The sequence below is a fragment of the Pipistrellus hanaki genome, assembly GCF_964339955.1.
Source record: "Pipistrellus hanaki genome assembly, chromosome: 2".
NCBI classification, from domain to species: Eukaryota; Metazoa; Chordata; class Mammalia; order Chiroptera; family Vespertilionidae; genus Pipistrellus; species Pipistrellus hanaki.
Window position 1 is genome coordinate 60,224,460 of NC_140504.1, and position 20,978 is coordinate 60,245,437.

General features: G+C 37.9%; 1 protein-coding gene across 38 annotated transcripts in view; it reads left to right on the plus strand.

Moving 5' to 3' along the window:
- ZBTB20 (zinc finger and BTB domain containing 20) overlaps positions 1-20,978 on the plus strand; it is an 818,830-nt gene that overhangs the window by 600,887 nt on the left and 196,965 nt on the right. For 33 of the 38 annotated variants that reach the window (XM_084873935.1, XM_084873937.1, XM_084873945.1 and 30 more), the window contains one exon: positions 17,209-17,248. The exons of 1 other annotated variant lie outside the window; for it this stretch is intronic. The gene's annotated coding sequence lies outside the window, so the exon portion shown is untranslated. Of the gene's footprint in view, positions 1-8,965; positions 9,126-17,208; positions 17,249-20,978 lie in introns of those variants that run through there. 4 more of the 38 variants (XM_084873934.1, XM_084873914.1, XM_084873930.1 and 1 more) reach the window with 1 other exon arrangement.

The following is a 20,978-nucleotide window of genomic DNA, read 5'->3' on the forward strand; positions in this document are numbered from 1 at the left end:
ATAGTTGTACTATCTTCAGCAAGGGGCTGGCACATATTTAGTGATTAAGAAACACGTGTTCAATAACTGACTGACTGAGAAATCCAGCTTTTGAGGATATCTGCACAAATACTTACAACCTGTGTTCTCTCTGTGCAATATACCTCCCCCACTCTCAGACTTCATTGTGTTGATCATTATTTTATAGATTCTGAAGTAACATGTAAACTCCTAAAATCATGCTTAAATCAGAAAGTTTAGAGAACTGCTTAAGTTCATATATCTTAGGGATATTTCAGGCTTAAATATGGAAGGGGACTAACAGGACATGGTATTTAGGAATATTTTTAAATATTACTAATGCCCAGAACATTGTTCAAGAGTTGGGGCTTTAGTGAATAAATGCTTATGATTGTCAGTGGGGCACAGAGTGGAATTACATGATTTGTCTTGTTTTCTTGTTTGATGTCTGTTTCCCCCATTAGAATTTAAGCTTTATGAAGGTGAAGAACTTGTCCTATCAATAACTTTTTCCTCTGTGTCTAGAATGGTATTTGACACATAGTAGGTATTAATTAAATATTGGTTAAATAAATAAATGGTAGGCATTCAATCAATCCTATATTGATATTTTTTAATATATTTTATTGATTTTTCACAGAGATGAAGAGAGAGGGATAGAGGGTTAGAAACATCGCTGAGAGAATCATCGATCAGCTGCCTCTTGCACACGCCCTACTGGGGATGTGCCCACAACCAAGGTACATGCCCTTGTCCGGAATCGAACACGGGACCTTTCAGTCCACAGGCTAACGCTCTATCCACTGAGCCAAACCAGTCCCGGCAATTCTATATTGGTTGATAAATTGCTCATGAGTACACAAAAACTTCTATGTTAAAGTGCAGGCTGCCTAGCAAAGTGCCATAAAGCTGGGTATTTTAACAACAATTGTATTGCTCTCAGTTCTTGGGGCTAGACACCCAACATTAAAGTATGAGCAGACTTGATTCCTTCTGAGGGCTCCAAGAGGAATCTGTTCCATGCCTCTAACTTCTGATGGTTTACTAGAGCCTTTGGTGTTTCTTGACTTATAGAAACATCACCCTCTTCTCTTGTATAAGGATACCATACCAGTCATATACTTATACCTTAGGGACCTATCCTACTTCAGGATTACTTTGTCTTAACTTCATTAATCATGTTTACAATGACACTATTCCCAAATAAGATCATATTCTGTTACTAAAGGCTAGAACTCCAACAAGTGAATTTGGGGTGGGGAAGGTGTGGGAGAGACACAGTTCAATTCATGACTCTAAAATAATGGAGATCTTCGGGTAGCAATATTTTAAAGGTTAACTTCTATTTTGAAGACATCAGCTTCTCAAAACAGCATTTAGTTTTATGATTCTATTGGATATTGACATAGTGATATTAACATAATTTGCTATATTACATGAAAACTTGTGCATTTATAGAGGAAACATGAAGAAAGTCCAAGAGGCATGAATGTACATAGCACACTTTGTTAAATCACACTTTTTGACCAGACAGTGGGTTGTGTGGGTAACACTGCTTGAGATTCTGAAGCAATGTTACCCACACTTGGGGTTTAAATGTGAATCAAAGGCATTTGGACTTGACTTTATAGTCATCAAGGAGCCAGCACAGAAGTCAAAACTTCTTGAACTGTAGAAAGGTATAAAAAGGGTGAATTTAATGTATGTAAAATATTCGTCAATGAACCTTACTTTAAAAAGAAAGAAAGAAAGAAAGGAGGTTAAAGAACAGACCTTGCGAACTAGCAATTCAGAGATTTTTGAGGTTATGTCATTCTTTTCATTGGAACCTTCTCTTGAAACTGTAAAGATAAGGAGGAGTCTGTGGGTCTTCCTCAGCAGTGTAATAAGAAACAGCTAGACAGAGAAACCAGATTTTACTGTACTGAGAAATAAATTCGTTTAGGAAACTTGAAGGTGGTACAAAAGAGGGGAAAATTAGGTCCATAAAATTTGGTCTTTTGTTTGTTAGTTATGGTTATGGCTGCTGAAGCATGTTGGCAGACAGTAAGAAAATACAGAAGAAAGAATGAATAATTGACATAATAAGTTTCTGTAGGAGGCCATTGGTGACAGAAAGAAGTCTTTGAAATGTTATGGGTGGGTTATGACAGAATTGATGGGAATGCAATTTGATTGCCTCTGTCTTCTCTGAAAAAGAGAGAGGTTAATGAAGGGTAGGAGGTGAGTTATAAGAAGTTAATTAGAGTGATAAATGGAAACTGAGAAATGAAAAGGAAACTGAATAGGAACAAATAAATAGTTGTAAAGTACTTCTGAACCCCCAGCTCAAATTGGAAACCAGGACTCTGGAGGAGCATTGAGCTGTACAGTTTTGTTTTCCTTTTTCTCCTGCTTTGCTCAGCAGCGTGGGAGCTGAGGAGGACACACAGGAACGGGTTCATCTAGGCTCAAGACCTGGCTAGGTACAGTTGAGAACCACAGATGAGAGAACTGATGGAGCTGGTGGATGTCTTATAGTTAACCATGAGGGTCTGGACTGGTAGAGAAGAAATTGGAGATTAGTAGTGTATGAGAAAAGAGAAAATAAATGAAAATCAGAGTCAGAGTGAGAAGATAGAGTACTTATTTTCTGGAGGCATATATATCCCAAGAAGGAAGCCTGCTGCTCTACACAGATCATTTGCCATTGGTTCCAGAGAAACCACTGAAAACAGACTGAACACTTTAGAGGTCATAGACTGGAGTCAGGAACATACCCTGGAGGTCAAGTTTTCATTCCCAACTTTGCCAATAACTCAAGGTTGCCATCCTTACCACCATTAGCAGGGAAGGCTGGTTCTTAGGAAAAGAATGTCCTTGTGTATGTAAAAGTAGACAAATAGGAACTTCCCCTGGGGCAATGAAGATAACTGACAAGAGGCAAATGCTTTTTAATTTTTCCCTCAAATTTCAAAATATACTGATATTTCCCTCAAGTTGTGCTCTTTTATTTTTCTTATTTAAAGTTCCTTTATTTATTTATTTTTGTTAGAGTTCCCAGAGTTGGCACCCTTCTCCTTTCTTCCTCCTGGCGTTTAGGCATTGAATTTTTTGTCATATGTCTCAGCAACCTTTCCCACCCAATGACCAAATAAAGTATTTCCATAAGCTTTGTATTGGAATTTTTCCCCAACAAGACAGAGTAACAAGTGGATGTTTAATTAGGGAATGCTTTTTATATATCTTGCAGATGACACTATTGGCTAATCCTTCAAGTCTCATGCATTCACATAAACATATGGTATCTCTGTGTGGTATTCATAAGGAGACTGTTGCTCCTGTGGGCCCTGCTTCTGTGGGTCGGACCAGCAAAGTAAACCACTCCTCTTACTGCCAGGTTCCATGCTCTAGTTATCCTTTACTTGCATGAGGGACTATGATGAACATAATGCTCGGGGTTTAGAAGTTTCCTAAACCCTATGAGAATTTCTAAGCTGCTTCTCTTGATATTGTTTACATCTAAGTTCAAAAAAACAATTTGGAGAACATTTCAATAGGCAGGTTGAAGAAGTCCCTTTTTCTTTTCAAATATAAATCTTTACATAATTTCAGCACCACCACCACCCCTTGTTTCTTTTCCTGCTCATGATTCTCTTATAGTGCTTTCCTGCAGTGCTAAAAACCAACTGTTCTGGAGGTTAATATAACTAGACATAGCATGAATATTTTAAATCTCAAAAGTCCTAGATTCTAGTTCATGGTTAATCATATATGGGTTGATTCTCTTGTATATATAAATGTGCAATATATTATCACATCTTCTCTAAATTCTTTTTTTGTTGTTGTTGTTGGTGGTGGTGGTGGTGGTGGTGGTGGTCTCACTGTCACCTATTGTTTCTAAATGTTTCTTTGTTATAAAGAGGCAGAGCAAAGACTTGAAGGATGGAGGGGGAAGATTGTGAAGTGATGGAAAGAGAAAGCGCTCTAGGAAAGAAGGGAAACCAATGAGGAGAAGGAAAAGTAGAGATTTCTCTTTTCCTCAGTCCTCTCAGAGCACATCTGTGTTTGCATTTGATATTCCTCTCCCTCTCTCTTATGCCCCCAAATGACCTCTTCTTGGCCACTTTTTCTATTTAAAAAAAAATCCTTTCACTGCCAGGAAATATCTGCTCCCTACCCAATCATTCAAAATCTCCTGCCCTACCAGCTTAACAGCTTCTTCTGCCTGCCAAGCAAGTCCCTCACCCCCCTTACCCACTGACTCTGGGGACCTGGACCCAGTGCTATTAGTTTCCCGCCCCCCCATTCCATGCTGAATGGAGAGGGCTAATGGCTGATGTAAGTCTGAAAAGAGCTTAAGCAGTAATTTGGTTTAACTTTATCAACATTCAAAATATAAACAGGTAAACTATATGTTGAATTCATTAATTCTTCCTCCACCGTTTAGAAAGCTGAAACCTGCATTTTTTAAAGAGGGATTGATTGATGTCATGTATGTATTTATTCACTCCTGTTTATGCAAGATAATAAGCATATTAACATGGAGGTAGAACAATGCTGTTTATAATTCCATCAACACTGTTTATGTAAGAAGGAAATATCTGAAAAGAAACAAGGAGAGAACATTTACTGCTCTGTACATTATTAAATTATTCCATTTTTGTTTAAAAGGATATGAGGAAGAATAAAAAGTGAACAAGCTAAGGAGGGTTTATACCATGTTCACTGACATTAACCTAAGTTATCTAGGTTCAGAAAGGATGACAACAGATGTGGAGGCACTTCCTTATAAGAAGCACAGGGACATGTGTTCCATTCATTCCTGTCTGAGACAGGTAACTTGCATAAGATTATGACCCACTTTAAATACTTACATAGTTCTGGGAAGACTTTTATAATATTTTCTTGGCTATTTGAAAAATAATAGTTTGGATTAAAGGGGTTTCTTCTCTAAGTGAAAATTAGCTAAGCTAATAATATAGACCACAAAGGGTCAGGTCACTCATGAGAGCTTAATGGATGACATGGGGCAATTGAAAAGACCGAGTGAGGAATAGGAAGAGAGGTTGTTATATTTATCATAATTTACCTAAGTGGGCTAATAACCTGCCAGTAATCATGGAGACATGAAAAATCTCTAAAACATACATAAGAGTGGAAGATCCTTGAGAGCCAGAGTGGAGTCTAATTAGCACAATAATTAATAATAAACTAAAAAAAACCTGTTAAATTAATGGATGAATACCTCCATCTGGGCAATGCTTTGCATGTTCTCTCTTATCTAAAGCAATTTCCCAAGGGAAGCATAGTTATAAATACAGTTATCTCTCTAGTGAGAGAGCTGAATTTTACTAGTAACAAGGGCATAATTACTAATTTTTATTGATTTATTTCTTTTAATCCCCATTCACATTCCTATTTCTGTCCACTCCCTTAGGTTGCCAGTTGGAACATCTTTACATGAAAATGATGGGAAATAAGGTCAGAGAGGTAGTGAGGGTTTGGCCTCATAGACCATGGTAAAGCTTGGAATCCTAAGCATCTGGGAACCTGGAAAAGTCTGATGGGCAGGAAGGAGTCTTTGACATCATAACAACCCTATTGAAGGATGACGGGTGAGGCAGTTCCAGCCAAAGGCTGGAGGCACAGATGTATGTGCTGGAGTTTGGCTAAATGTCAAATATAAAATTTCTGACCAGTGTAAATAAAAACAAACTGTGCCTCATTGTACCCTATATTTTGCCTTTTGGGGCAGTTTTACCCACCTGACACTCCCAGTTGGCAGCCATGCCTTTGAGAAGCTTAAATCACTTTTTAGAGGAAAATGAGGTCAAAAGTTCACATAAGACTTTGCACTCTCTATGACCATGTCCTACCAAAATGGGCAAGTTCTCCACACATGCTTTTGAGAAAGAGAGAGATCTGATAGTTGCTCTAACTAAGATGGGAATAGGAGAGGTCATTTTCTTGACCATTTATGTGTAACTCTTTTGAGACCCTGAGACCATGAACAAGTATAGCTGAGGGAAAAGCCCAGAGTTTTTCTTATTATGTACCAGATATGACAGACTTAAAATCAGAAAGCTCTTTGGGTAGCTTGTAAAAGAACTAGAAATTGTCTGGCTCCATTTGCCTGTCTAGGATGTAGTTCTATGATTTTTCCATGGAGGTTTTTAATAGAACCTCACACTTACTGTCTAAATTAATGATATTCCTTTCTTTTGGCATGACAAAAACCATTCTGTACTAAGTACATGATGTTAAAAGTTCTTTATTCCACATGTGGACTCGTTCTGTAAAAGCTTTTCCCATTTCATCATGTTGACAAGCTGATTCCATTAAATCACCTTCCATCATCATGTTCCCCTTTCTTTTTCATTTTAGAAAAGTTAGACAACAGTGATCATCTTAGAGTTTTCAAGGTACTCACTTTGGCAAAAATGAAAAACTTGAAAATCATGAGCCTATTCTTTGGAATGGAAAAAAGATGAGTTATGTCATTGTTTGTTTTTTTTTGGAACCTTCTCTTGAACCTGCTAAAGAAAGGGGGAAGCTGTGGGTCTTTTTAATTTTTTTCCAGTAAATTGGGATAATTATTTCATTTATTTATTTATTTATTTATTTATTTATTTATTTATTTTTGTTAATCCTCACCCGATGATATTTTGCCATTGATATTTAGAGAGAGTAGAAGGAAGGGGAAGAGATAGAGAGAGACATACATGTGAAAGATGCATATAGACTGATTGCCTTCCATATGTGCCCAACTAGGATGGGAAATGAACTAAAACATATGCCCTTGACTGGAATAAAACCTGGAACCCTTCAGTCCATGGGCTGATGCTCTATCCACTGAGCAAAACCGGCCAGGGTAAAATGGGATTTTTAAAAAGAATTTTTTCTGGACATAGATTAAATTTTTCTACCTCAGTATTTATTATGTATTACTTATTTAAAATAGAAACAATAGTAAGTTGGGTGATTAACATGAAAGAGTTTAATTCAAATATATTTTAGCATTTCCACACCTTCGAATAAAATGTTATCTGGTAATGATTTAGGGTCACATGTAGTTTTTGAATTAGAGCAGCTACATCCCAGCCCTTCCATCACCATGCTTTCCTCACTGGAAAAAAAAAAATCCCCTGCTCATACATTGCTGGGACCTTTAAAGAGTGGAGTAGATGTGTGAAATGAGAAAAAAAAATGCTCGGAACGGGGTTAATTAGCTCTAGAGTTATAGGTGGGTCACTTCCTCAGGACCAAACCCTGCAGGAGAAACCATGCATGTGCAGACTCACAAAATGGAAAGAAAGCTATGAGCCTTCAGACTCTGGGGCACAAATGGATCACCTTTAGAGACAACAAAGTGAGGACTTCGCTCAGTTTCCTTTAATATGCCTTATTTTCTAGGTCTCCTCTTGGAAACAATATCATTTCTTTCTGAAAGTGTAGGTGAATCCTTTCCCTTTCCATAATTGCATTCATAGATTGCCACAGGTTGCCTGCCTGCTGAGATCATCTCTGCAATGGTTTGCCCTGAAGGATTCCCACTAGGTTGTTTACAATCTAATCCTTTTATGAAGTGGGGGTGAAAGAGCAGACAACATCATCATGAATGCAGGAATTCAGGTATTAATAAGGAAATTTTACAGGCATGGTTTTTAGGGCAGACAGATATTGTGTGTGGAAAAGTCTCCTTGAGCAGAGGCTAATGAAGAGGCAGGAACCAATGGAGATGAACCCTGAGGAAATCATTAAAAAGGAACTGTTAGTAAAGTTTCAGTGTATTTATGTTTTCTTACATTCCTGCCTAAATACTCTGACATCAGGAGGGAGTGAATGGGTAGAAAGTCCCTAAATGATTATATTGATAACTGCTGATAGAAAAAATATCTCTGATGTATGCATGTCTTCATTTGCAGTTGAACTATAAGTAACATTGGCTTCTTGAACTGAGGAAGCAGGTGGCCTCCTTGACTGAAAACTTGGAAAAATCCAGAACATTTCACTACTACCACACAAACACAGTCACCAAATACCTCCCTCAGACCTCATCACCTGTGCAAAATCTGAATTTGGGTCTTAGAGTAGAGATAGCTGAGAAAATGCAAATTCTCCTGAGAGGAAGTATCAAGCAATTAAGTTAATAATTTTTCAGATAACTGAGAGCACATTGGGGATATGGGAATGGAGAGTGACAGAGAGTGTACCCAAAGAGGCAGTCTCAGTCACATCTGTTTGTTTCTTTTCAGTGGCCAATGGATGTGGAAATAAGAAGGGAAGGAGGGAGGGAAGGAGTTTAGGAGTAAGTTTTATGAATTCTAACAACCTACATTATCAGCATATTGTAGCATAGCTTTTCAAAATTCAAGTTGCTGGGTAGTTTGACACCTTTGCTGCTCCATTCATTCCTGTCTTTTGAAACAGCACAGCAATGGCTACGTGCACCAGCCATAGTCCTAGTTAGGTTGTCAGTTATCTTAATGCTGCCTTTATTTTCTGTGGATACTGAACAAAAATGTTTCTTTTCAAAGTCCTTAGACCTCTGTCCTCCCAACTCCTGATCACAGTAATAACCAATCTCAAGCAGTCATTAGTGAAGACTAGAACAATATCCTGTAACAAGTCAGCTATGGAGAAATTGGCATAGTTTATCTCTTTTATTCGTGTTCTTATGAAAGAAAATAATGGGTTGCAAAATAAAACTGCATTTCTCTCTATCTCTTTTTCATTTTTTTTTTCTAACTGGATCTTTACAAGTTACACTGGGACTGATTTTTCCCTAACAAAGGTTGAATAACAACACTTAAAAGCTTTAACAGCCAAAGTCCGTCTTTAGAAATAGCTTTCTTCTATAATGTACTGCCAATTTCTTATGTGTGTGTATTTTGACCTTCCTGATGCCTCTGCTATGGGCTGCCTGTTGATTGGTACATGTTAGTGCTTTGCTTATAAGAGTTGGGCAATAGTTCAGTGATCCAGTCCAAATCTGGGCCACAGAGAGAATGGGCTCATCTTCTATTTAAGATATGTGGTAAACTGCTTTAAGTGAATTTGGTTCAGACAAGGTCATTGGAACCGTTCATCTAATCCTGCGTGCTGTATGTAATGGACACTTCAGCTGAGCTCCAAGCTGCAAGGTAAAGACAAGACAGCCAGTAACTTGCCACCCCTGTTAGAGCTTTTTTTGGGTCTGTTGTGAGATTTACATTCTTAGTCACATGGGACCCGTTTGGGTCACTTAAAAGGACTCGTTCCCTGGTTCTACGGATGTCTTCGATGATAGTCCTGGGAATAATGACAGTGAGTTCTTATATTATTTTCTGGTCATTTTTTTAATTGGAGATTGAGCTTATATGCATATTCATACCAGGTTAATTAAATATTCAGCTAAATTTCTCAGACATAAAAGAATTGTTAGAATGTTTTACTTGTAGGTAATTATTATGTTAAAACTATAGTAGATTGAAGTGGTGTTTTTTTCTCAATTCTATTTGTGTCATATGCACTTGGCAAATTGAATCATAATTCTCAAATAGAAACGTAAGCATTTTTTATACTATTTTGAATTTAGTAACTTACAGACTCTCTGTATTGCCTAATACTTTTCCAACTAATGTATTTTATTCAACTGTGTTGGTGATTCTGTACAACTTTTTGAGTCAATGTCTTATGGGATTTTGTAATCATTTGGAGCTAAATAAGATGAAAGAAGTTATTGAATTCATCTTCCTGAGTGGAGGCAGAACTGCTTTATTCCAACAAAAATAGATGAGGATCTTTCTGATTTTTAAATTTCTTGACTGCTCTTAGCAATCTACTTTGTTATTTATCACTTGTACATTTAGGTTATTCATCTTTAAGTCTTAATTTTAATTTTTAACTGGACAGTTTGACATCATTTTTCTTTAGGACAAAAATAATAATAATTATCCTCTTTATAACAGCTCTTCTTATAGTCAGAAAACTATGATGATATATATATACCTCAGCTCTTTTTTTCCTAAGTGAAATTATCCCAGTTTTTAAACATTTACTCTTGTTTTTATAGCTCTTTCTGTACAAGAGTGGCAAAGAGGATTATTTTTAAAAGTTCTGTCATGTACCATGCCTCTAGAACAGCATTGCATATTTTTATGTTACTGTGCCGATGTGTAAATAGCCACAGCTTTTTCATTATCTGCTGATGGACAGAGCATTTGTGTTCATTTAACCTTGAGGTTGAAACTTGTTCCCCAAAAAAAGTAACTGACTCATATTATTGGCTAGACCCAAGAATAAAGAGCATCAGTTTTCTTAATCTTCAAACTCATCTTGCCCCCACTCCTAAAACTCACTAAAAGTAACTTTTCCTTAACTTCCCTCTGGTGCTATTTATTTACTGATTTAGCAACTTTTTTTCTACCATCTTTGTCTCCTAAAATAGATAGACAGCATTTATTCAACAAACAAAGTGTCATGCTGTGTTTAGGTTAAGATGCAAGTGTAAACCTCCAGCAAAGGCTCAGTGTCCAAGTTGTCCCAGGTATGTTCAGAGAGGAGCATATAGCCTGTCACAGAATGTAAGGAAATAGTAGTGAGAAAACAAAACAAACAAAAAAGTGAGAGAGGTGATTGGGGCCAGATTGTGAAAGACCTTGGATGTTCTTAAGCAAATAGTTGTTGGTGACAAGGACAAAAGTAACATTTCTAATCTATATTATGGAAAGATACTGATGAGTCTTTAAACCACAAATTGTGCCCAAGTTGTCCTCTAGGTTTAGTATCTAATAAACCATCAGGTATAAGTATTCGCTTAATGTGCATTTTTAATATAAATTTTGTGTCATGATTTTTCTCTTTCTATTTAAAAAAAGAAAAAAAAAGATTTGAATGAACCATTTGAGTAAAGAAAGCCTTCTTTTCACACTGTTCTAGATGTTTCTTTTTCCTGCTGTGCCCATAATTATTCTAAAGCCCTTTGTCCCCTTAAGATGCTACTTTCTGTGTGACACACCAAGCAGTCTCTGGATGAGTTTGCCCTATAATAGGCACAACCATTTTTGTACGAAATGTCATTAATGGCGGTTTATGAGCAGCATTGTGACCAAGTGTTTCCAATTGATTGCACCACATGATAGCAATGCCAGACCTTTTAAACATCCCCTAAAGGAAATCAGTGTTCTATGGTAAGTTGGCCTGGTATCCATTTGGAATCCATAAAGCTAAAACTTCAGGACTTTGAGGTATGGAGGGAAAAGTTATTTGGGATCATATTATAGTGAGCTCCTGGATATCATAATGCCATAGACTTTGGTCTATTTTAGGAGGTATAAAAAATCATCCTGCTCTAACTCGTTTGGCTCAGTGGATGGAGTGTCGGCCTGAGGATTGAAGAGTCCCAGGTTCGATTCCTGTCAAGAGCATGTACCTTAGTTGAGGACACATCCCCAGTGGGAGGTGTGCAAGAGTCAGCTGATTGATGTTTCTCTCTCATTGATGTTTCTAACTCTCTATCACTCTCCCTTCCTCTCTGAAAAAAAAAATCAATAAAATATATTTTTTTTAATCATCCTAAATGCAGTAAACAAACTCAGTCCCGGCCACCCATCTCAGCACTACTGCATTTACTTCATTCTAATCTCTCAGGCTCAATACCTGTAAGAATCAAGAAGGCTCAGGTGGATTTGTATGTGGTGGAATGGAGTAGCCAGTTGTATCTCAACAATGTCTCAGGCTCAGAAACAGTCTCAGATCTAATTACTGAACTTTAGTTTCTGAATTTTCTCATTTTATTAGTCATAATTTGATCATCTAAGTTTGTGAAAGTAGACTTCATTCAGAGTTAGCATAGCTTATTAGAGAAAGGTAAAGCATCACTGTGATTTTCTTATTGTTCTTCTCAAGATAGATTAAAAAATGGATGGTCTTGAAAAGCAGACCCCAAAATACGAATGACCATTTGTGGCATTTTATAGTATTCTTTAGACTGATAAAAAGGAATGAAAATACTTCAAGAAACTTGTCTGCAGAAGACCCCAATGTACCTAGTTGGTGATTGCACCTGCTGTACACACATCTGACTAACCCTTCAATCTGATTTTAACTTGTAAATCTTTGCCAGGTAAGAAACAGAGAATTAAAAGTTTCCACATCTAGGGTGCATGAAATGTCATTAAATCTAGCAGAAAATTTCTTGAATCTGTCAGATTAAGGAAATCATGTAACCAAAGTGAAGATGGAATATCAATTGACAGGAACCTATGAAGCTGGCACATACTCTAACAGGCACATGAATCTAAAAAAACCCCATAGTGCTCATCCTTAGAAAACACTGGGAGCCAGAAAGGGATTAGAAAAATCAATAAGGCAAAAATCTTCATCCTGCTATTTGGAATGACTCCCACGTAAGAATTAATTAACACAATACTTCTAGAACATTAAAAGAATATCAAAATATTCTCTTGACCCACAAAAAAAAAAAAAAGATGTAAACCCACCTAGCTTCTAGAAACAGTTGTTGAAGAAAGAAGATCAGAAAGATTAAAGGCCTAAGAGGTCATTTCTGTCTTGTTGTCACTCCATTTACCCTCTTCAGATGGAACTATATGTGTTGAACTTCAGGTCTTCCGAATTCTTCAGTTCTGTCATTAGTGCTGTGACACATTCTAATTTTTTGATTCATTTGTGATGAACAAGTTCTCCTTCACAGTGCTTAAAAGTAACCATTTTTTTATTTCCATATTTTTATTGCACTATTATTTTCTCTTAGCAAAGTCTGTCACACTCTTTATCAGCTGGGGTGAATTTCTTTTCCAAAAAAAAGCCCTTGGACAGTACCAGCACTTAGTCTTGGAGTTAGTCAAGAGGAATGAGAAACTGACGACTGGGATTCTGTTTTTAACCCAGCCAGATACCTCAGCTGGCAAGTGGCTCAGCTTCCGCACCATAAAATGGGTATAATAATAGCTTTCCCTTACCACTGTGAAATATTTAGAATGCAAATCAAGCCAAACCTGTCTTCTTCCAAAGGCGAAGCTTAAACTAGCCTCTGAAATCCTGAATGAGCCCAGATTTCAGGGGAAAACATAAAGTGGGAACCACCTAGAGGTAGTGTAATTTAGTGGTTAAAAATATGTAGACTTTGGAATGGTACAGCCTCATTCAGATCCCAGCAGCATTGTGATTTGGAGTAAGTTTCCTAATTTTTCAAATCTCCTTTTAATCTCTCTAGTCAATTGGAAGTAACGGTATTTACTTGTATAGTTAGGATTATGTGGTACACAGTTAATGCTGCTTTTCAAATTCTTCTAGTAGAGCGACTGATCCAATACTCAGGGTGCTGGGGACATTGCCTGAAGCAGTGTGCCATAAATGAGACTTGTCAGCGAGGTCTCAGGTTTCACCCTAAAAATACATACAGATTTGCATTCTACTCCTCAATATAGTCTTGTTTATTTCACTAAAATGGAAATTCTATGAAGCCAAGAAGAGTATCTGTTTTATTTCTTCTATAACATTTAAGAAATAGTTACTGGATAAATGAATACATGTACAAATAAGAGTGTAAATTATGTACTTAGCCACAAGGACAACTGCCCCACCAAATGGACAACCATGTCTTTATTATTTATTTTGTGGCTTTTGTACTCCAGTTGCTTGACTCCACCTCTCTGGATAGACCCATAATCAAACTTGAGAAGCATTTACTTATCAGGATGCTTGAAGCCACAGAGTACTCAATTAATAGTAATGCTATCATTTATCCGCTCACTACTTCTCTATCTCATTGTTACTAAGGCTCTATGAACTTTAAAAAAAAAAAAGAAGAAGAAGAAGAAGTAAAAAAGTATAAAGGATTAGGAAGGTCAGAGTCTGGGAAGTCTTTAATCTGTGTGTTTCTAGCCATACTCAATCACTCAGGTAATTTCTATACATTTGGTTACTTCTGGTTTCAGCATATAGCAACTTGGGGAAAAGTTCCCAGAACAAGCATGTCAAACTCAAAGGCTAACATGGGCCAATTAAACAAGTTTTAAGTTTATGTGGGCCAAAAAAAAAAAAAAGCTTCAATTTTCATAGAAATGTAGGTTTATTTTGATAGAGTCATGCTGAATACAAAGGACTGAAATAAATGAGTAATCATTAACATAAAATAATAGAACGATATAATAAAAATTAATATTTTATTGAGCATTAACTTGCCAGACACTGAATAACTGCACAAATTAATAAGCATACGCAAATAAACCTATTTTTTTTTTGTTCTCCGAAAGCAAAATATTTCCTGTTGAGCACACCAAACAAGTCAGTACAAGACTAATGACATGGCAATCGGCTGCTAAAATATTCGCTGCTAGTATTAGTGGAGAGAAATGGTGCACCTGCCCGTAAGGTGCGTAAGGGAAATCAATGCAACACCATTATAGTAAGCAGTCATTAGCGAACGTTGTAGTTCATTATAAATAATTAGTATAACAGGATATTGTAAAAATTAAGTTACAAAATTTTTATTAAAACATTTCTTACATACTGTTATATTTGCTGGGCCACAAAAAATATTCATGTGGGCCACTAGTTTGACATGCTTGTCCTAGAGGCAATGAGCAGTAGAATTGAAAGAGCTTTTTCTTCTCTTCCCATTAGGGTTACTAACCTGGAATTCCTGGATGACCTTCATGGAGCCTGGGAGCTCCCTGAAATTTGGTGTTTTGGGAGAGTCTCTAAGGGAAAGGATTCTCACTGAGATCTTTATCACTGTTATCCTAAAACATTACATAAATTGGAATCAGAATTGACTGACATAAAGTTACAATTAGTAATATTTTTAGTTTCTTGGAGATTGATAGTATATAATAATTTCCACTTGGAAATCACGAAACTAAAATTAGACTTCTACAGTCACCCCCTCTCTGTTTGTGCCTCTTTCACCATGTTTTAAGGTCCTGATTCCTCTGGGCTATGCAGTTACATATTCCTTGCTAGATATTTGTGATTGGAACCTGGCATGCTCAATGCAAATGTTTTTAATCTCATGCAAAACTATTATAGATAATTCTTTACATTTCAGATAAAAACAACTTACAGACATATAAGGTAGAAAGGATGCATAGCAATCAAATAACAATTTGAACTGAACAAAAATAAACCTGTAGAGATTAATACATATTCTCAAAATTGCCTAGCAGATTGCAATTCAATAAAAAAGTCAGGGCCTTTTGACGTTTATGAACATTTATGAATTGTATAAGAACTCTGAGATTAAATATGTAGCCTTACTATTAAATTTGGGATATGTATTATTTTGTTTTTCATTAAAATATAAAGACAACAATTATATCCAATAAAATCTGTGATTTCACTTGCCTTGACTTTGTCTTAGACTGACATAACACACTGTGATTTTTCTCTCCATCTTGGATTCCTGTCATTGACAGCCTGTGTGTAGTTTGACATCCAAAAGGAGTTTTTTATTTTGTTTTTTATTCCAGGCCTTGGATTTATTAAGTCAATCTGAGTATAATTTACACTGATCTCTTCTGATAACATCAAAAAATTAATTTTAAGTGATTAACTTTTATGAAGAAAAATGCTCCTTGAAATTTAGAAAGGGACATTATGTGCTTAGATATAAGAACATAAATACAAAGTACAATTTAAAAATAGCATATTATATTACTTGGAGTTAATTGAGTTTATAACATGCAATAGAAAAAATAAGTGAGCATAGTTCATATATAACCACTAATCATAGTTTTGTCTTTCTCAAAAAAGTTGGGGGAGAAGGAGGAAAAAGAAGGAAGGGAGGGAGGGAGCAAGGAAAGGAGGAAAGAAAGGAGGAAGGGAAAAGAAGGAGAAAGGAAGAAGGGAGGGAGGGAAAGAAAAATATTTTAAAACATGCACCCTACAATGGTCTAGGATCCTGGCTTTCAGAAGAGACTAGAATGTGACAAAACTTAGAACTTTGAAGTCTTTGAAGATTAGTCAGTCATATATGATACACATTTCAGGTTTGTATGTACTTTCAATGAATCATAAATAATCTAATTATCTTGCTTAAGATTTTCATTGAACTCGTCATTTTTGTGAAACTCTTTGAAAACATTGTAGACCCCAACCTCTCTTCGCATACTTATGCCTGGATTTTCATGGAGAGCAATACCCACTTGCATGTTTCACCTTGGAAATGAAGGAGAAACTCTTTCTTTGGAGGAACTTCTGCAATCAGGCTTTGTCCAGAAATTTTGCTGAGAAGTGAAGTCTCTTTAATTGCCATTTTTCTGCTTTAGCCTTATTCTGTGCTGAGTTATTTAATCAGATCCTTCTTGATCTCTTTTAATATGGTTTGTTTTGCATATTTCTAGAAGACTGATGTGAAGTAGTTAAAATCATGGTGTCAGAGAGACAAGAATGCAATCAGTGTTAAGTCCTTGATACATTTGAGTGAGATAGAGGTGGGGATACCTGCTTTGTTTTCTCAGCATCCTTGTTTGGTTTATTAATTTCTCATGGATCTTCTGTTACTTCAGTCTTATTCTTCTATAAGAGAAGTTATCAAAACAATGGTGAGCAGACCAGTCCTTATAGCAGACCAGTCCTTTGTCTTGTGAGTTGAAGATTAAAAAGAGGAATTAATAAATTTGAAATGTAGATTGAGAAACTGCTAAGGCCAACTCTCCCAAACCTGAAGTTGTCAACATTAGAGATATGTTTTGGGAGACAGATGTTTTATCTTAATATAATTTTGTCAGAGGGGACATTGCTTGGCTGGTGAGATGGGATAGAGGAGGCAGTACCAAGTCCTCAGCCAGCACCAACCCAGATCTTCAACTTAGATTGACAAGACATGAAAGTGGTAAATTTGTCCAGCCAGAGAATCTTCTGGGCACTGAATATGTTGCTAGGATGATAGAGGCACTAAACATTTAAGCTTTCATTAAATTGTAATTAATTATTTAAATAAATAAATGTGGCTGGTGTGCAGCCCAGCCCTACAAAATACTCATACGATTCCGATCAGAATGAGGTTGGCATTTCTTGGGGTGGGGAGTACTGTGTTGATCGAAGAGCAGGTCACACCTTTCGAAAATGTTATGAAGTTGGGTCTCCTTCTATGGGCTCCTGCAGCTCATCCTTTAGGAGCAACCAGCCCCATCTATACAGTATTTAGATTTGCTTTCCTTCTCCCCATAGTATCATTGGGTTCGTTTTTAATTCCTTCTTTTTTTTCCCTCTGATTTTCAGTTCCTTGACCATCAGTCTGCAGCCTGCCCCTTCTCTTCATGTAAGTAAAAATGGTTTCTTTACTTTTCAAAACAGTGTCAGATGTGGGGAATTTGGGTCTTTCTTATCACGTTATCTAGTTGACTTGGTTGTGGTTTCTGGCACTTCTTCAGCATGCAGTAGATTGTTCTGTGTTTGGAGTCGATGCTGTTGGTGGGGGTAGCAATGCCATCCATGAGGCAGCTGAAAAGACCAGTGGCCCCAGCGACTGGACTTCTATAAAGACTGCTTTCTACTGAGCCACAGATGCTGTTTGCAAAAGTCACTGCTCCTCTACACGTTCTTCAGCCAGATACCCGCAACAACGAGGCTGTTGCTGCACTGTCGGTCAATCATGTATTCTTCAGTTATATACCCATCCCTAGGCTCAAAGTTGTTGTTTAAATATGTTTCTGTTGATTTTAGAGAGAGAGGAAGGGAGGAGGAAAGAGAGATAGAAACATAGATGAGAGAAAAACTTCCATCATCTGCCTCCTGCACAGCCGCCTCTGGGGATCAAGCCTGAAACCCTAGGCATGTGCCCTGACTGAGAATCAAACCTGCGACCTCCTGGTGCATGATCATTGCTCAATCCACCGAACCACACTGGCCAGGTGGTTCAATTGTTTTTTATTTCAGCTTCCAGATCAGAGCTTTCATTTATTGACCAAATTTCTAATATCCTTTTACTGAGAAATACAAAACTTCAGTCATTTAGGTAAAATTATGTGTGAAATTGTAAAGTTCGGGGGGGTGGGGAGGGGAAATGGATAGAGAAATCCAGAATTACATGCACCAGGAGATTTATAAAAGGTGCCATTCTGTTTTAGAAAAAAAATACAGGTCGTTTGGAGAGAAGAAAACAACTTGATTGCAGATGATATCACAGTAATATTTATTATTTGAAGCCCAAACTAGGCTGCACTGAATGATTTTGGATAAATTTTACTTTGAGCTGCTTGAAAGAGGTTCTGGATCAATGAACCTAAATAATCAAAGTCTCTGCATGAGACCCCACCCAACAGATGCTACAGGTAGTGGCATCACCTTCTGTGATAAGTTATCATTTATTTATTTAAATGAGTGATTTCTTCCAGCTGTTTCCCACTCTTCGGTGAGCACAGCTGGTTCCTTATTCACAACATCCCATCTTACCTCACTGAGTCCTCACTCCCAGATATTTCTAGTGTTGTAATCATTTGCACAGAAGGGGGGTCTCCGTGGCTCTTTTGCTTGTGTGTGGCTTCCAGTAATATTCTTAGAAGCTAGTTAAATATATTTAGGGGAGCAGAATCCTCCAAAGGATGCCCAGGCGAAAGTCTAAACTGACAGTTATTTGACAGAAAAAGGAGATTGATTAAACTCCCCGAAGACTGGTGCTGTGCATAATGCATTTATGCAGCAGGGGTGGGTCCTCTCTGCCCCTGACAGTCTTGTTGTTTCCTGTTCTCGGTGTTGACAGAGTGGGTCTGTCAGTGCTTCAGAGGGTGTCAGTGTACATGCTGATGGTTACCACTTTATGTCTCTGCATCCCTGCCCCAGCTACCTCGCACTGCCTATTTCTAGTCCTCCGGCTGGCAAATCATTTTTGTTACAGTTCTTTGTGTAAAAGCAGTTCACATAATAGCTCTGTGTTAGACAAGGCATTAATCCTCACATCACCGGGATGAGTCAGCACAGTGCACTCCTGCCCGCACAGCTCAGCTATTATGACGTCAGCATTGTAGAGCGAGCCTCAGACACAACAGTACAGGGGACTGGAGGCCTGTGTCATGGATTAGAGATCAAGAGGGAGACCTTGGAGATAAAAAATGTAATTGAAAGGCTGTCTCTGGTTCATAGGAAAATGTGAAAGTGATTCTATGCTATGTCAGCCATCAGCTGAGCAGCTTGTAGAGAGATTCTAGTTTTTAACTAGAAATAAGGCTGGAGAATGACTGTAATGGGCTGATAGCCCATTCGTGAACCCAGTCATACCCCTGGGCCAATCTTTATGCTCGAAAGGATTGTTCCAAATTCTGAGGCCTACCTTTATCTCAAGGATGGCAGGGCCTATGACAGTCCTGCTGTCCTCAAGTGCCCCACAGATATTGCTGATGGCTCTAGAGGTAGTATCCCAGATGCCCATGAAAGGGAAAGGAAAATTTCCTGGAAACAGGTCAGAGCACTATCTCCCCAGTGCTTCCAGCCCTTGGAGTCTCTGCAATGGCCTCCTTCAGGCAGGGGTTCAGTTCTGCCTGCGTGGCCTTCTCTTCTTGGCACTGCAGTTAGCCCAAAGTCCTAATCTGGATATGACACAGATTTCAATAGGATAAATAGGTTCCAGATGTTCCCACAAGAGTTTTCCATTTCATTATTATTTAGCAGAAATGAGGCGTAGCAGAGCCCTCGATAACCTACCCTGCTGCCTTAAAGCAGGTATCACAGACCTGTCCTATTTGGGAAACCGGTTCTTACATGTTAGGCCTCCATGCAGTTCATACTCTGATCATTCTCTGAATAATACCTATTAATACTAAGTATTGAAGAAGCATAAAATTCACTGCTTTAGTAACATTCTCTGTTAAGACATTCTCCATCCCACCATCTACCTCCCCCTCTTACACTCCCCTTGTGATAACCTTCAGAAAAAACCTTACTTCTGGAATCTTCTAGCTTCATTAGATTGCTAAGAGGCTCCGAACAAGCCTATAGAAGCTAATACTACTGCTTGATTTGTTTTTGATTAGTTATCATGCACAGCCCTTTATTCTGTTTTTAGTCAACAAACATTTATGGAAAACTAGTCACTATGCTTGATACCTGAAACTCCAAAATAAATAAGAAGTTCTGCCTGTTGTTAAGACTCTCAGAGAGAGAAATAGTAAATAAAGGCTATACCATATGGTAGAAGCTGAGATGAAGGTATATACAAGATGCAGCAAGGGTTATAAGGAGGAGTGCCTACGTGTAAAGAGGTACCCAAGCTGAGCCTTAAAGTCTGAAGAATGAATTGCAGTTTACTATGTGGATGTAGAGGAGGGGAAAGCAAAAGAGAATCATAATTAGAAGAAAAAAAAGTCAAAGCCCTTGAAAGTCAGGAGGCTTTGAACAGCAGGCAGCTGCAGAGGACAGTGGTTAGTGTGGAGGAACCCGCGGTGGGACGAGGAGCCTGGAGACAAAGCTGATAGTGGGAGGAGACAGATCTCAGAAGGCCTGCCTGGTCTGCCATGCACAGGAAGGAGTCTCGACTTGACGTTACAGGCTTCAGGAGCCTGAGAATAATTGTAACCAGGTTTGTATTTTAGAAGAAAAAAAAAAAAAACACTCTGCCCTCATTGGTGTGGCTCAGTTGGTGCGAATATCAGCTCTGTACACAGAAAGGTGGTGGGTTTGATTCCCAGTCAGGGCACTTACCTAGGTTGCTAGTTTGATCCCCAGTCTGGGAAAGTATGGAAGGCAACTGGTCAATGTTCCTCTCTTTCCCTTCCTCTCTCTAAAATAAATAAAGAAAAACTAAAAAAGAGTGTTCTGGTAATGGTGGAGGTAGCTGACTGAAAAAAAGGAGATCAGTTCAAAGGTGAAGACCAAGGGCCAGAACTGTGCCTTGGGGGTGGAAGTGGAGAGGAGAGCCCATATGGTGGTGTTGATATAGGCATTGGCATTGCATAATGCCAGCATATCTTGGCCCAATGCAGAGTCCTTGACTTCAAAGGGAAAGACTGTTGTATTGTGTGGGGCCAAATTTCAGATCAAAGTGTATCTGTGTGGGA